The 14,988-nt window shown below is 35.5% G+C and overlaps 1 protein-coding gene across 4 annotated transcripts in view; it reads left to right on the plus strand.

Moving 5' to 3' along the window:
* Positions 1 to 14,988, plus strand: part of NCKAP5 (NCK associated protein 5) — a 711,275-nt gene that overhangs the window by 477,325 nt on the left and 218,962 nt on the right. The window lies entirely within an intron of this gene.

Genomic DNA, 14,988 nt, shown 5'->3' on the forward strand with positions numbered 1-14,988 from the left:
TAACTACAGGAGAAAATTTGTTTAATGAGAAAAGATAATATGAAATTGAAACAGAACAGACAAAAGTATAAATATAATGATTTGAATTGAGATGAGATAATCCAAATAAAATTGATAAAATTAAAAGAGGGGAAAAACTATGTAGAAAATGTAAAATAGTATAAGATATGGAATAGAATATAAAAAGGAGCATGAAATTGAGTTTTGTGTCTGTATAAAGAAATTCAACCCGGGACCATGCTATTTTCAAAAAAGATGTTTTACTTGTATTTTGGGTGTGAAAACCCAAATAAAACTTTATTAAAAAAAAAAAATCTCTTTGTGCTCGCACAAGCACGAAGCCGACAGCACCAGCCTGAAGATGGTGAGTGGGACCTCGTCGAAACATCGCCAAAATACTCTCAATCTTACATGGGAAAAGACCTGAACATGCCAAAACCTGCATATCTGTACCCGTGAAAATCTATGAATGTTTGTTTGTTTGTGTGTGTGTGTGTGTGTGTGTGTGTGTGTGTGTGTACAGATAGAGATTACAGGCCCCCTGTAGCCCCCCAGAAACAACACCTATTTCCAAAGGCTGCTAAAACAGGGATCACAGAGATTATCAGCAACATGGAGAAGGAAGCTGTTCTGAATAAATAAGTACATTGCTTTAATTCCTTCTGGCCCATTTTGAAAGCAGATGGCCATACCTTCAGTATTTTTAAAATTCAGTTATTGTGCGTTTTAATTATATAGAATCAGTAAAAGCATAGTGTCCTTTTTGAAACAGACAAACAAAAAACTAATTTGTGTTGCCCACAACAGAAATATCAGTAAGTTGAGCGAAAAGGACAAAAAAGCAGAAGAGACAGTATCGTTAATATCTGATGTAACTGGACTTTTGTATCTAGCAAAAGGCTGCTCTCTTTTCTTGCCTCAGCAGTACTTTTAGAGGTTTGCCACCGAAACAATAGACGAGCTCTCAAGCCCTCCTTTACATCCTTTTTGCCTTGATGCAGCTGGCCAAGCTGCTTTTGAATGTCATTCAGTTGGGTTTGTACAGGATAAAGGACATAAAACCTTCCAGCACAATAGTTGGTGTCAGGAGTTCTTAACTAATAATCTAGACAATGGACACCAGATAAGGTCAGACCACAGGGAGTGGCAGCCAATTACCTTCACCTTTATGGATACTTGAACTCTTTCCTAGCATAATAAAGGCTGAGCCTATCCACAGTGAATAGATAAGTAATATTGAGAAGGAGAGATATTATATTTTTTTTAATCAGTTGGCTTCATGAGGCGCTAACAAGATGTTTTTTTGGGGAAAACCCTCCTTAGATATACTTACTGAGACAAATGTATGGAAGAGAAATAGCTTCCTTTTTTAGATATAACAAAATGTTCTCAATGGCATGAGGACCTTTAACTTTCACTTTGGTGGTGAGATGGACAAAGACGAGGTCTGTGCTAACATTTTCTTAGCGTCTTCCTGTGCTTCAGTGTAGTCTGTGTGAGTTTATGTATGTGTGCGCGCATGCATGTGCATGTTATGGCGGGATCTTTTCCCATGGAGTTTTCAGGTCAGCATGTAAGGATAGGCAGAGAATCATAGATTCATAAAACCATAGGGCTGCACTTCGATGGAAAAAATGTTTATCAGGAAATAATAATACAGTTAACAGAACTTCTACTATCTCACAACAGTTGTCACAAAATATAATACTCAAAAGCACTAATGAAAGGGGGAGAAATCTCTTTCTTAGAGAAAGAAACTGTAAGGACATTCTAACACAGATTTTGACCCAGCATTTAGTCATGCCAATAACATGATTAGTTTTTCAGTGCCAGGAAAAAAGGTAGATCTATTCTGCCTGGCTTTTAAATTCATTATTCTGGGATGTTTTCTTTTGATTATTTTATTTTTACCTCCTTTGTAAAATACTTTGTCACTTTCACAGTATGCCTTTCAGGATAATGGGGTATTGCAGTTTGACAGGGTGGACAGCTTGAAACACATCCAAAATGCTCAAAAAGGCCTGTTTTACACTCAAAGCAGATGATCTAGGGACAGCCTGGGGGAGAGGGTGGCATTCCAAGTTTGAAACAGGACACTTCATATTTAAAGTGATCTAGATTCAGTACACAGCTTCAGTTTATAGGTATTTGGGGGGAAATGTATTGTTCTCCCAGGTGTCTTTCTTCTGCAAAGTTATATACAGTATAACCCCATTTTTAACTGGTTCAAAAGTAGCAGCTGTTCATTTCAGTTGATTTTCTTTAACATTTTATAAAAGATAAAATGTTAAGGCATAAAAGGGTTCCAGCCTATCTCATCAAAATGTAAATATCCCTCCCATTCAAAAGATTTCTTTTTCTTTTTTTAACAAAACACAAATAATAATTCCTTAATTTTTATGGCATATAATCATTGAATTTGAATGATCAGACAGTGATTGTATTACTTGTGCTGACAGATTCAGTTTCTGCTCTCTCTCACTCACTCACTCACACACACACACCCCTCATAGCCTGGAAAACTGTCATATTCAAACCACTTTCAACTGAATACTGAGGCACAAACGGTTCTTTAGAATATACGGAGACCCAGTGAATTTAAAATAACAGCAAACTTTACTGATTACAAAGTCTTATCTATATTCTCTTTCACACACACACTCTTTCTTATCCACACTTAACTAATATCCTCAATTAGTCTATCAGGCACTAGCCAGAGGGATGGAAGCCACCAAGTCTGAATCCCAAAAACAAGAGTAGGCAGGAATTAGAATCTCTTTTATCCCCCAAAGTCTTTGCTTTGTTCTGGTTGATTTGGGGGGTTCCCATGTTTTCAGGCCCAACTTCTTTTGTCTGATTCAGGTGCTATTTTTTCTTTTGTTTCCTTATCACTTGGTTCCTTCTTAACTACTTTCCCCAAGGGAGCTTTTCCTGGCTTTTGTCCATCCTGTTTGCATGCTTCCTTCACCTTTAGGTAAGGTGGCTTTGGCTTAGCCTCACAATTGTCTATGAGGAGTTGTATTGCTGAGGAAAGAACAAATTCATTGCTGGATTAATCTTATTTTCTAAATTAAGTGTAGGCTTAGATAACTAGCTGAACAAATAATGAATAGTCCCGAGATTTCGAATAGATGCTGTAGTTAAAATTCAAATTAAGCTTTATGAATCTGAATGTTTTACTGGTTGCCCAGGGAATCGTTTAATTTGTACTTGAGTATTCAGAATTATCTAACTTGCCTCTTTCACATATGAGTGCTTGAAAATGGGGAAACATTAATGTATTTTTGATGTAAATTTTATTTCTTAATCCATTTTAGAATGTGAAGAAGAGAAGATACATTTGACAACCATATTGGAATCTAGATTCTAATTTTGACTCAGAGTTATCTTGTAATCCCATTTATACTTTCCTGGATATAAACTCTGTGAAGTTAATGGAATGTATATCAGTGCAGATCATTCTTATGGGAACGGCAGTGGTAGTTTAAGTAAATCAGTCAAAATCAATGCATAATTGTCAGGGAAGATCTTTGATTGATGATACTATTCCTGTCAGTAGGAAGCAAGATCCCTTATTCTTAGGCCCTCAGAATTTGTTTTAGAGGTTGAGAAACCCAGTCAAGTCTTCGTGTGTTTCTTTGTTATCTGCAGGCAGCCATTCCGTTAATCCTATATTTTTCCCATTTCTATCCTTTAGTCATTATTATGAAATAAGCTTTTACTTGTTCTCTGCCACTCTGCACTACTTCTTGAAAAATCAAATGTGGATAAAAAGCTTTTTTCCTTCCAAATTACAAGATTAAAAAAAAATGATTTAAATGCAAATAATGGGTTCTCTAAAAAATTACTGTGCATAAATTAAGGTCAAAATGGAAAGGACATTTATTCTGAATCTCCTCCATGCCCTAGTTCCCATTCAATGAAGCATAACTGTACTATACGGTTTTGATCTTCTAAATTCCTATCCATATTAATTTTTGTGCATGATGAAATCTTTTCAATTTTAATTCAAACTTCCAGGGGCTTTGCTTATAATTGTGACTATTTAATTAGCACACTTAGGACTTGAATCTTAAATAAACCAGGACTTTTCTTTATTTACTTCAATGTTGGATTTTCTGTATGGAATTTCACAATAATTCTCCTTCCTTGAAAAAATTCTCCAATAATGTTATCCAGTCTGTATCCAACAGTTTGATATTCAGGTGTTGTAGTTATAGTAATGAGCCCCGGCATTGACTCTCTTAAGGCCTTTAGTTATAAGACATACCCTAATAAGCTGATGGGTTGTTATGAAGATGATATGATGAGAAATTTGTAGCTCTGAAATAAAGTTGAAAACAAATGAGATGCACTGTTTTTTTAAAACCATCTTTAGGGCTATAAAACAATGGCTAAAAGCTGACAGTGCCCCAATTAATCTATAATTCCTTAACTAAATTTTGGTTATAGGCAACCCGCATGTCAGCAGAACTTTTACTCTAATGCAGTGGGGTCTCTGCTGAGTTTGTCAGCAAGATGCTGTTTGACCAATTGTTCCTTCCAGGAAGGAATTTTCTAACTCAGCCAGAGGGCTACAGTATTAATGCACAAAATTTCCATCCAAACTGCAATATAGCTATTTTCCCTGTTGTTATTACCTGTTTTGAGTTTTCCAGGAAAACTACAAACATGACAAAAACATTTGAGATCAAAAGAGATGCAATTCAATCAATACGTTGAAAGAAGGTGGGGTGGGCTGAGGAGGAAGAGAAGGACCTTTTTCATAACAGACGGAGAGCAATGTTTTTCTTACTCAGCTATTTCTTTGAAATGTACATTGCTCACCTTTATTGCCTTGTTGCAACGTGTAGGTTTAACTTTTTATCTCTGATCAAAGTTTTTCCTCAACTATTTCAAGATTAATAAAAAAACAAGAAAAGCAAGAAGTTATGGTTGTATGCATTCAGACCTATCCTAAAAGTGGATCCCAGCTTATCTGAAACATCTTAATATGTGTGTTAGAGCCACATAAGAGATTTGCTTCAGTAAAAGGGAGACAAAAACCATGTCAGTTTCATCTATCTAAAAGCCTCTCTACAAGTCCATTCAGATCTTTCAGCTCAACAGATTAAAGTCATGGATTGAAGCAATGGATTTATATACAGATATTGAAAAAATGGAGTAACATATCCACACTACCTACACGGTTTTGTCCTCCAACTGCACTTGAATAACTATACAGATCTCCAGCCATTAGAACAGGGATGTCAAACTCATCACGTGACATATCACAACTATTTTCCCCTTCGCTAAACCAGGGGTGGGCGTGGCCAGTGCGTGACGCATCCGGCTTGCACTAGAATAAAGGGAAATACAGGTAGTCCTTGGTTTATGATTACAATTGAGCCCAAAATTTCTGTTCCTAAGTGAGACACTTGTTAGGTGAGTTTTGCCCCATTTTACAACCTTATTTTCTACAGTTGTTAAGTGAATCACTGAGTTGTTGAGTTAGTAACATGGTTATTAAATGAATCTAGCTTCCCCATTGATTTTGCTTGTCAGAAAGTTGTAAACAGTGATCACATGATCCCAGGACACTGCAACTATTGTAAATATGAACCAGTTGGCAAGCATCTGAACTTTGATTATTTGACCATGGGGATACTGCAATGGACCTAAGAGTGAAAAACAGTCCTACTTCACAATTTTCAGTGCCTTTGTAACTTCAGCTACATAGCTACTCTTCGGTTTTCAGGCTGAAGCTACTAGAATGTTCAGTTTGAAACTTTACCACGGTTCAGGTTTCAGACACTAATCGTTCCCTTTCCAACCTGGAACCTTTGAATGTATTTTTGCGGTCTTCCACTAAGTTAAAACTGTTCTTCTGCCTAAGGTGAAACATATTTGTTTTATGCAGCCCCCAATTATTTTCTGTTCCACTCTCTTATTTAAAAATAATGTTTTTAATTTTAATAGATGAAAGACAAGTTCCTTGTGTTTCCAATCACACTTGAACAATAAAGAATCCTATCCTATCCTATCCCATCATACTGAATTAGTTGAAATTAAGACCAGAACATGGAAAATGTCATTAGATATTGGCTAACCTTAACATTGGGAATGCATGGATTGGCTCCACTTATATTCAAAGATAATTTTTACTCTCCTTGGAGAAAGAAAATTGTCTGGGTAAAATGCACTATTATGGCATTTTCGTGACAGTTTTATTGATTTTGAGGAAGATCAGACCATGCTAAAGCTTAAAAAAGATCCATGAGGTAGTAAGATAGAGAATAGTCAAATTAGCCCCCAAAATAGAATTAGAAAACCAAATTAACTTTACAGTCCTCTCTAAGCAGTTTACAGAGTCAGCCTATTGCCCCAACAGTCTGGATCCTCATTTTACCAGCCTTGGAAGGATAGAAGGCTGAGTCAACCTTGAACCTGGTGAGATTTGGACTGCCAAATTGCAGTCAGCTAGCAGTCAGCAAAAGTAACCTGCAGTACTACATTCTAACCATTGCGCCACCGCGAATCTTTGATCCACCCCTCTTATATTACTATTTCTAGAAGATCTTTCAGAGATCTTAGGAGCTGTTTATTGAGGATCGTACTATTCTGCAGCCACCCAGGTATATTCTGTTTAACATTTCCTATTATTTTTTTATTTTATTTATTTGATTTGTCAGTCGCTTACAAGATAATAGGTATAAGTGTAAACATAGTTATGAATACATGAAATGGGTACATATAAGAAAAATAAAAGAAACAATAGGGCAGGGACGGTAGGCATGTTGGTGCACTTATGCACGCCCCCTACAGACCTCTTAGGAAAGGGGTGAGGTCAATAGTAGACAGTCTAAGGTTAAAGTTTTCAGGGTTTTGGGAAGAAACCACAGAGTCAGGTAGAGTATTCCAGACATTGACCACTCTGTTGCTGAAGTCGTATTTCCTGCAATCAAGTTTGGTGCGGTTAACCTTGAGTTTGTATCTATTGTGTGCTCTTGTATTGTTATGGTTGAAGCTGAAGTATTCATTGACAGGTAGGACATTGCAATGTATGATTTTATATACTATACTTAGATCAGACCGAAGGCGGCATAGTTCTAGGTTTTCTAAGTCTAGAATTTCAAGTCTGGTGGCATAGGTATTATACAATGAGTAGAGGAGTGGAGAACTCTTCTTGTTAAATATTTCTGGACTTTCTCAGCTGTGTTAATATCAGATATGTAATGTGGGTTCCAGACTGTTGAGCTGTATTCAAGTATTGGTCTAGAAAATGTTTTGTATGCTCTAGTTAGTAGTGTGATATGACCAGAGAATAAGCTACGTAAGATTAGGTTAACAACTCTTAATGCCTTTTTGGCTGTGTAGTTACAGTGGGCTCTAGCACTTAGATCATTAGAGATGAGTACTCCAAGGTCCTGAACAAGAGTTTGGATAATCAACAAGGTCTTGACTATTCAGCTTGTATTTTATTTTCTGATTTTTTTTTGACAATGTGTAAGACAGAGCATTTATTTGTTGAGATCTGAAGTTGCCATTTGTTTGACCATTATGATACATAGTTGAGGTCTTTTTGAAGGATTGCAATATTTTCTGTAGTGTTGAATAGCTTTACATCATCAACGAAGAGAACGCAGTTGCTCTTAATATGATCACAGAGGTCATTTATGTAGAGTATGAAGAGAGTTGGTCCTAGAACACTGCCTTGGGGGACACCACTGTTGACAGGTACAGAATTTAATAGGATGCTCCCAATTTTGACCATTTGTTGTCTGTTTGACAGGAATGCTTCTATCCAGTTATGCAGGTGTCCAGAGATACCATAAGATTTTAGTTTTAGTAGTAGTTTGTCGTGTACCACTGAATCAAAGCCTTTACAGAAATCTATGTAGATTGCGTCTATTGCTTTGCCCTGATCGAGTTGTGTAGTCCATATGTTTTTGCAGTGTAAGAGTTGCAGATTACAGGATAGTTTTTTTCTGAAACCAAATTGTTTATTGGACAGTAGGTTGTTTGTTTCTATGTCGAGGATAATGGATTGATTAATAATTGATTCCATGACTTTACAGGTGATGCAGCATAAGGAGATTGGTCTGTAATTTTCAACTAGGCTGGAGTCTCCCTTTTTGAAGATGGGGATGACCGAGGCTTGTGACCATAGTTTTGGCAAGGAGCTGGTCCTGAAAGATTTTTCAAAGATTATGCTTAAAGATTCGGCTATGGCAGTGGATAGCTTTTTTAAGAAGTAGGCACATATTCCGTCCGGTCCAATAGATAAAGATCTCCCCAAAATGTGCTATATTTGCATTATTGGTCTTCACAACACATGCCCATTTAGTTGAGAAAAAGATAAGTTAAGAAAAGATAACATTGCATATCATAATTTTGTTTCTTTCATTTTTCTCTCCTCCGATATAATATCTGTTTTATTAAGGAAATTAAATCCATATATCTGTATTATTTCTTAACATCCTTTTTCTCTTTAACATGTTAGACTATTTACAAAAAAAAATCTTCCTTTAGAAGTAAGTTATTACTCTGCCATTCTGTTTATGGACTCAACATCCATATAATTTAAATACCATTGTTTTTTTTAACTTGGATTTCAGTATTATTATTTCTCTTTATTCATTTGAAACCTTCTCAAGATGGTAAAAGATTATAATTTGAATAGAACTGAATCTTTCCAAATCTTTGAGGTATAATTTTCATTTTCTCTTTCGTTTTTATGAAGGTGATGAGATTTCATTCTGACATTAAAAAATTTATATCTGCTATCCCAAATATTTATTTTCAAAGTTTGGTAAGGTGGAAATAAATCTTGACTTCAGACATTTCTTTTCACCTTTTCAAATAGGAGTATATTCCTTTTTGTTGCAAGGAATAGGAAGGAAAAGGATTATATCGAACTGGAGACTTACCTATTGCTGGAAATTTTGATGCTAATGAATACATTTTGTAAAACAATTGGGCCAACTTGGAATCATATTTGATTATTCTGTAGGAATAAGTAACAAATCTTGCAAAATGGTGTAGCTGGACATTAAAAAGCAAGGGACTATATTAATATTGTATATCTTCATTAACTATGGCAAGATACTTGGGAAGTTTTTAAAATTTTCTGGGAATGTGTTTGTGGAACTGGATGATGAAATTTCATTAAAAACACTTTATAGCATGAAAAAAAACAACCTTTAAAATCAAAAGGGAGTAAAAATGGCAACCATTAGCAACCGACTTTTGACTGCTTTCACTATCATGAAGATTATCCCCAGCTACCATTACAACCTATTTAAATCTTATGATTATGATCTGTGATTTTGGTAGATAAAAACCAACTTATAAATAGTATATATACACATCTATGCATCACACAGAGAGACACACACACACTGTCCCTGTCCATATTTCTTAAAACATATAAATTGATGCAACATTAGAAATAGATTAAATTTCTGTTACTTGTAATCATTGTATTTCATAAAATAAATTATATCTTTTATAGTGTAAATTGCTTAAAAACCTGTAAAATTCTTCTGGTTTAAAAATTAACATTAGCAGAACAATGATAAAAGCACTGAAAAAGCTTCATTTTCTACAAATATCATTCTGAAGAGAAATATGGAGATTTAGATATTTTTTAAGATCATATGTGTATGATTTATTTTCCCTTTTCTCCTTTTTCATTAATTTAGATCTTAGCTTGGTTTATTTTTTCTTTACTGTAAAGGCAATAAGACCATTAGCAAAATAAGAGTTCTTTCTTGGTACACATTTTCTGACTGCAGTTGTTCAATCAATATAATTCTTTCCTCTTTTACTCATGTTCCTATCTTCATGACACTTCAGTAACAATTCCCAATAATGTATATGCAGAAAAAAATAATACACCATTTTTATCCTGTTAGAAATGTTAGCCCTAATATATAAGTTATTCTTTGCCCTTAGAAATAGCATTCAAATGTTGCTATGAAAATATTTGATGCCATCCATGTAGTGGAGGTGGCTGATGATAGATCCATTCTTGAACTTGCATCCATATCCAGTCTTTGTGATTATCTGACTGAGGGGGTTCAAGTCTATGCAGAACAGCAGAGACAATGCTTCACCTCCTTATATGCCACATTTGATGGGCGCTTTGTGTGAGCTATCTTAAGTTGACTTCCAGTATTGTCTTCCAAAGTCCTACTGAGTTCTTGTAGATGCTTTAGTGCCCTATTGACTTTGTGTAGCTCCAGGCATTCACAGATGCATGTCTGGCTTTCCTATAGTCAATCCAGGATGTGTTCAGATTGGTCTGGCTAGACCTTGAGTTTTGGACGATTGCTCTATTAAGAACCTTGAAAGAGAGAGAGAGATAGAGACAGAGGCAGAGAGAGAGATTAACCTTGATCAAAAAATCCGTTTTGTATTCCAGTTTACTACTTTGAGAAATAAAACAAAATAAATCTCTCCCCATTTATAAACAAATATTTAAATCCTGGTTAAAAAAACATTTGATTTCATTTCAAAAGCTGATTTTTCCAGTTCACATTTTGACATTATACACTAATTTTGGCATAAAGTTAATAGTATTTATCCTTGTTCAATGTTTTTTTTCATCCTTGGATAGTCAAAAACCCAAGCTATTTTGCAGCAGTGATTGATATTTTCAAACAATTCAAATTATTTTTATATGTTATTTGATATGTATATACAAATTTCTACAGAGCATTTGATCAAATGAGTTCTGCCACATTGTAATTAACGACAGCAGTCTAAGGACTGTTCCTAAGCCCAAAGACATTTTAACCCCCACAATGGATAAATGGTTGCAAAAGCTGATGGAGTTAGCAGAGATGACTAAATTGACTGCTTTAATTAAAGAAAAGAATACAACTAACTTGGTTTTCACTTGGAAACCGCTTCTGGACTTTGTGTTTGTGGTGGAAAAAAATTGAAGGTTTGGCTGATTAGGTAGTTTGTTGTTATAGAAATGGCTAGTATATATTATTATGTAAAAGTAAAAGTTGGGCTTCCGGTTTGAGCTTCTTCGGCGACAGACAGACATCCGCGATCGTGCGCAGTTTCGGTCTGGGCTTGCCGCTGGAACGCCCCGAGCCGGCTGGTTTCGGGGCTAAGCCATCCGTAGAGGTGGTGAAGAGGGGGGAGACTGCCTGCAGGGTTGAGGAGAGCCGCATCTCTCCTCCTCAGCTGGCCATTACTCCCTTTCCCAAAGGCGGTAGGAGTGGTGGTCAGAAATGGCCACCTCAAAGAAGAACTCGACCGGAAAAGAATGTGCAGGAGGAAGATAAGAAGTGAAAGTTTTGGCTGACCTGGTTAAATTGCAAAAGCAACAACTAAGGTACCCTGGAATTTAAACTAAAAAAAAAATATAACATCGTTCCCAAAGAAGAGTCGGAAGCAGCGAAGGAAAGTGAAAGGGGAAAGGTTTGGTGTTTTTCTTCTTCTCTCCCTTTCCCTATATTGACAACTAAGAGACTTAAATAAGAAATCGGGGGGAAAAAATCCGCTTTGACATCAACAGGCAATTAAGCTAAAAATAAAACAAAATGTCAAAGGGATAATAAAGATTTCTGGACAGTAAAAAAAATTTATAAGCAGGAAAGGAGAGAAAAAGAATAAAAGGGCAGGATCTGGAAAAAAGGGAGGAGACTGCCTGGAATTAAAAGGAATCTACAGTAAAACTTCCACAAGACTTCTAAAAGATACATTTTAACTGAAACTTGGCAACCAAATAGTAGAACCCCAGGAAGAGAGTGAAAAAAAAAGCAAAAAGAAACAGCTTGCGTGTGTTTGGATTACTTGGTGATCTTTGGATTCTTGGTTATTGCATTTGAATGACTAAAATTAATCGGGTGGTTGTTTAAAAATTTATACAATGGCACTACTTTTGGATGAATTGAAAATGGAACTTAAAAAGTACAAAGAAGATGCACAAGAAGGGAGGGGTTCTTTTGGCTTCGTTTTTCAATTCTTAGAAATGGAGATTTGGAACTATGAGAAACAACAAGAAACGTCTGCAAAACAAGAAGACTGGGACAAAGAAGAAGCCATCTTTAATGAACAAGTAATTCTATGTGGGGAAGAAAATGGAAAGGGGGGAAAGAGAATGGAGAATTTAAGACTTAAAAAAAACAACCAAAGAAAAGAAAAATAGTTCGAAAAATAAGTATAATATTGAAAAGCAACAGAAGAGGGGAATACAGAAGAGAGAAATAGAGATAGAGAGACAAGGGGGTAAAAGGGGAGAGAGAAGAAGAGAGGGAAGAAGGAAAGGAAAAGAAGTTACAAAGGACAGAAACAAGATATAGAGAAACGACCTATTTAGAGATAATGGGTGAAAATTTAACTGAAAAAGGGATTCTGTAAAGGTACATAAGATTGTATTGTTATATTAGTAATAGAAATAATTTTAGAAAATTGGAAACAATGTATGATTAAAATGAGGCATAAAATAGTTACTGTAATCTAGTGAAATGTTTGTTAATAAAATAAATGAAATAAAATAAATGAGAAAATTGAATTAGGAAGGGACAGGAACATTTTAATTAGTTAATGTTTTATAAAATATAAGTGAAGGGGGGGGATTAATTATGGAAAGCTTATAACTGTTCCCATAGAAGTATGATATTTAATTGAAAAGTAATGTTAAAGAAGTTAAGATTTTAATGAATATTAACATTAATGATAGAATTGAATTGGAATGGAATGTGTTGTTTTAATTACATATATTTATAATCTTTTTTTTTAAAGAATATAGTGTGTATTTTAAGAATGTACCAAGCAGAATCCGAATGGAAGTTATGTATTATATTGAATGTTATAACTTTAAGGTATATATTGAAGCCTAAATAAGAGTTAAATGGATAAATTTAAAAGATATAAAGGTGTCATACTCCAATCAGCAACTACAGGAGAAACTTTGTTTAATGAGAAAAGATAATATGAAATTGAAACAGGACAGACAAAAAGTATAAATATAATGATTTGAATTGAGACGAGATAATTAAAATAAAATTGAGAAAATTAAAAGAGGGGAGAAGCTATGTAGAAAATGTAACAGTAATAGAACATAAAAGTGAGCATGAAATTGAATTTGTGTCTGTGCGAAGAAATGTAACCCGGGATTACGCTACTTTTAAAAAAGATGTATTATTTGTATTTTTTGTGTGAAAACTCAAATAAAATTTACAAAAAAAAAAAAGAGTAAAAGTTGAGGCTGTATGTTACTTTCTTATTCTAAAAGAGTCAAAAGTCTAAAGTTTATTCTTTGTTTTTCTGTTTTTCTCTTACACTTTTTCCTCTTTCCCTTTTCCTCCCTTGCTTTCCCATTATTTTCATTTTTCTTTATATTTTATATTTCGATAAACTAATAAAAAATTTAAAACCAAAAGGCTGTTCCCATGACTGTTTCAGGAATTCTGGGAGTTGAAGTTACAGATAATAAAAGAGCCATAGTTGTCCACCCTTGCTGTGGATTGTCAGTGATTTAAGAAATGCTATTGGTCTATTATAACTGCATTTTCTGTTTACTTTTGCACATATCTGGTTTGTTGTTACAAGATTGTATGAATCCACAAAATGCAGCGGTAGGTGGGGCCAACTTTCAGCATCATTTGCTCCATTTTGTTACATTACTTAATTGATAGAAATGACTTGCCTGCAGTTATAGAAGAATCCATTATCAGTACAGTACTCTGAAAGAATACATTTCAATTATTTTTATGGTGATCCTCTGGGGCTTCATTTCTTGAACATCTTTGCTTGCTTGCTTGCTAAGTTGTTTTGTTTGTTTGTTTCTGCTATGCTCAAGAACAGGGGTCGCCAACCTTTTGGATCTCAGGGACCACCAAACTCATAATTTTAAATCCTGCGGGCCAGAGATCCTGGGAAAATCCCCCCAAAAAGTCTGCAGGAAAATTCCCCACCCTGTTTTTCTATCAATCGATCATTCTTTATTTGGGATCACAGGATACCGTGTCCAGCTCCGTTCTCAGGGGGAGAGAAAGACAGAGAGAGAGAGAAAGAGAGAGAGACTTTTGGCTTCATGCAAGGGAAGCAGCAGAAGTCTTTCTTTCTCTCCCCCAAACTCCGCCAGAAATGAGTCTTTGCCAGCACAGCCTCTTGGAGCAGGATGCCTTGCAGGATCCCAAAGACTCATTTCTGGTGGAATTTGGGGAAGAGAAAGAAAGACGTTTGCTGCTTTCCTAACATGCAGCCAAAAGCAGAGGAAGAAAGAAGCGGAAAGAAGCAGCCCAGTGGCCAGGCCAAGTGCGTGGGGCGAGTGGGGGAAGTCCCCCCCGTCCGCCCTTTCTCCACTCCCCTTACTACCTCGTACTGTTCACAATGCAAGCGACACAATCCTTTTGTTCCCTCAGACCTGGATTAATTGCTTTGGGGGGGTGACATTTCTCTGCGGATCACCAAAATTTCTCACGGACCACCAGTTGGTGACCACTGTTGTAGAAGCTATGTACTACAGAGAAGTTTAAGTACATAACAAAAAAGGCATTCACAATTTCATTCATTGTTTTATAAGACAATAAAATCGTGAGAAGCAGACAACTTGAGATCTCTTCTTTCTGGCAATAGATTCCGCCCTTAATATCTCCAAATTAGTAGCCCCATTCTCCGATATGCCCCCCCCCCATAACTTCAACATTCACAACTGGCAAGATGTTTGTTTATTCTGAGTTGAAATTCTAATAGTTTTGTAGTTCAGAACATTTGGGGTGCATTATACTGGAAACAATAGCTTAATATCATGTCATCCTGTAAATTAACATAAATCTGCTAATGGAAAATATTTCTGACTCGATTTTAAAATAGTTCACTGAATAAGGTATAAATGGGATTTCAGAGTAGAAATGCTCTGTCTGATTTTTTGAGAATGGCTGTCTAAACTTTCAGGAACTAATTTAAGTTGATCTGAAAGAACTGATATATTTCACTTAACTATGTTATTTAGCAAAAGCAATTAGGTTCACTGCTGTTATA

The sequence above is a fragment of the Notechis scutatus genome, chromosome 1, assembly GCF_049901735.1.
Source record: "Notechis scutatus isolate UNSWTSFEM ecotype Mainland chromosome 1, rNotScu1.2, whole genome shotgun sequence".
Taxonomy (NCBI): Eukaryota; Metazoa; Chordata; class Lepidosauria; order Squamata; family Elapidae; genus Notechis; species Notechis scutatus.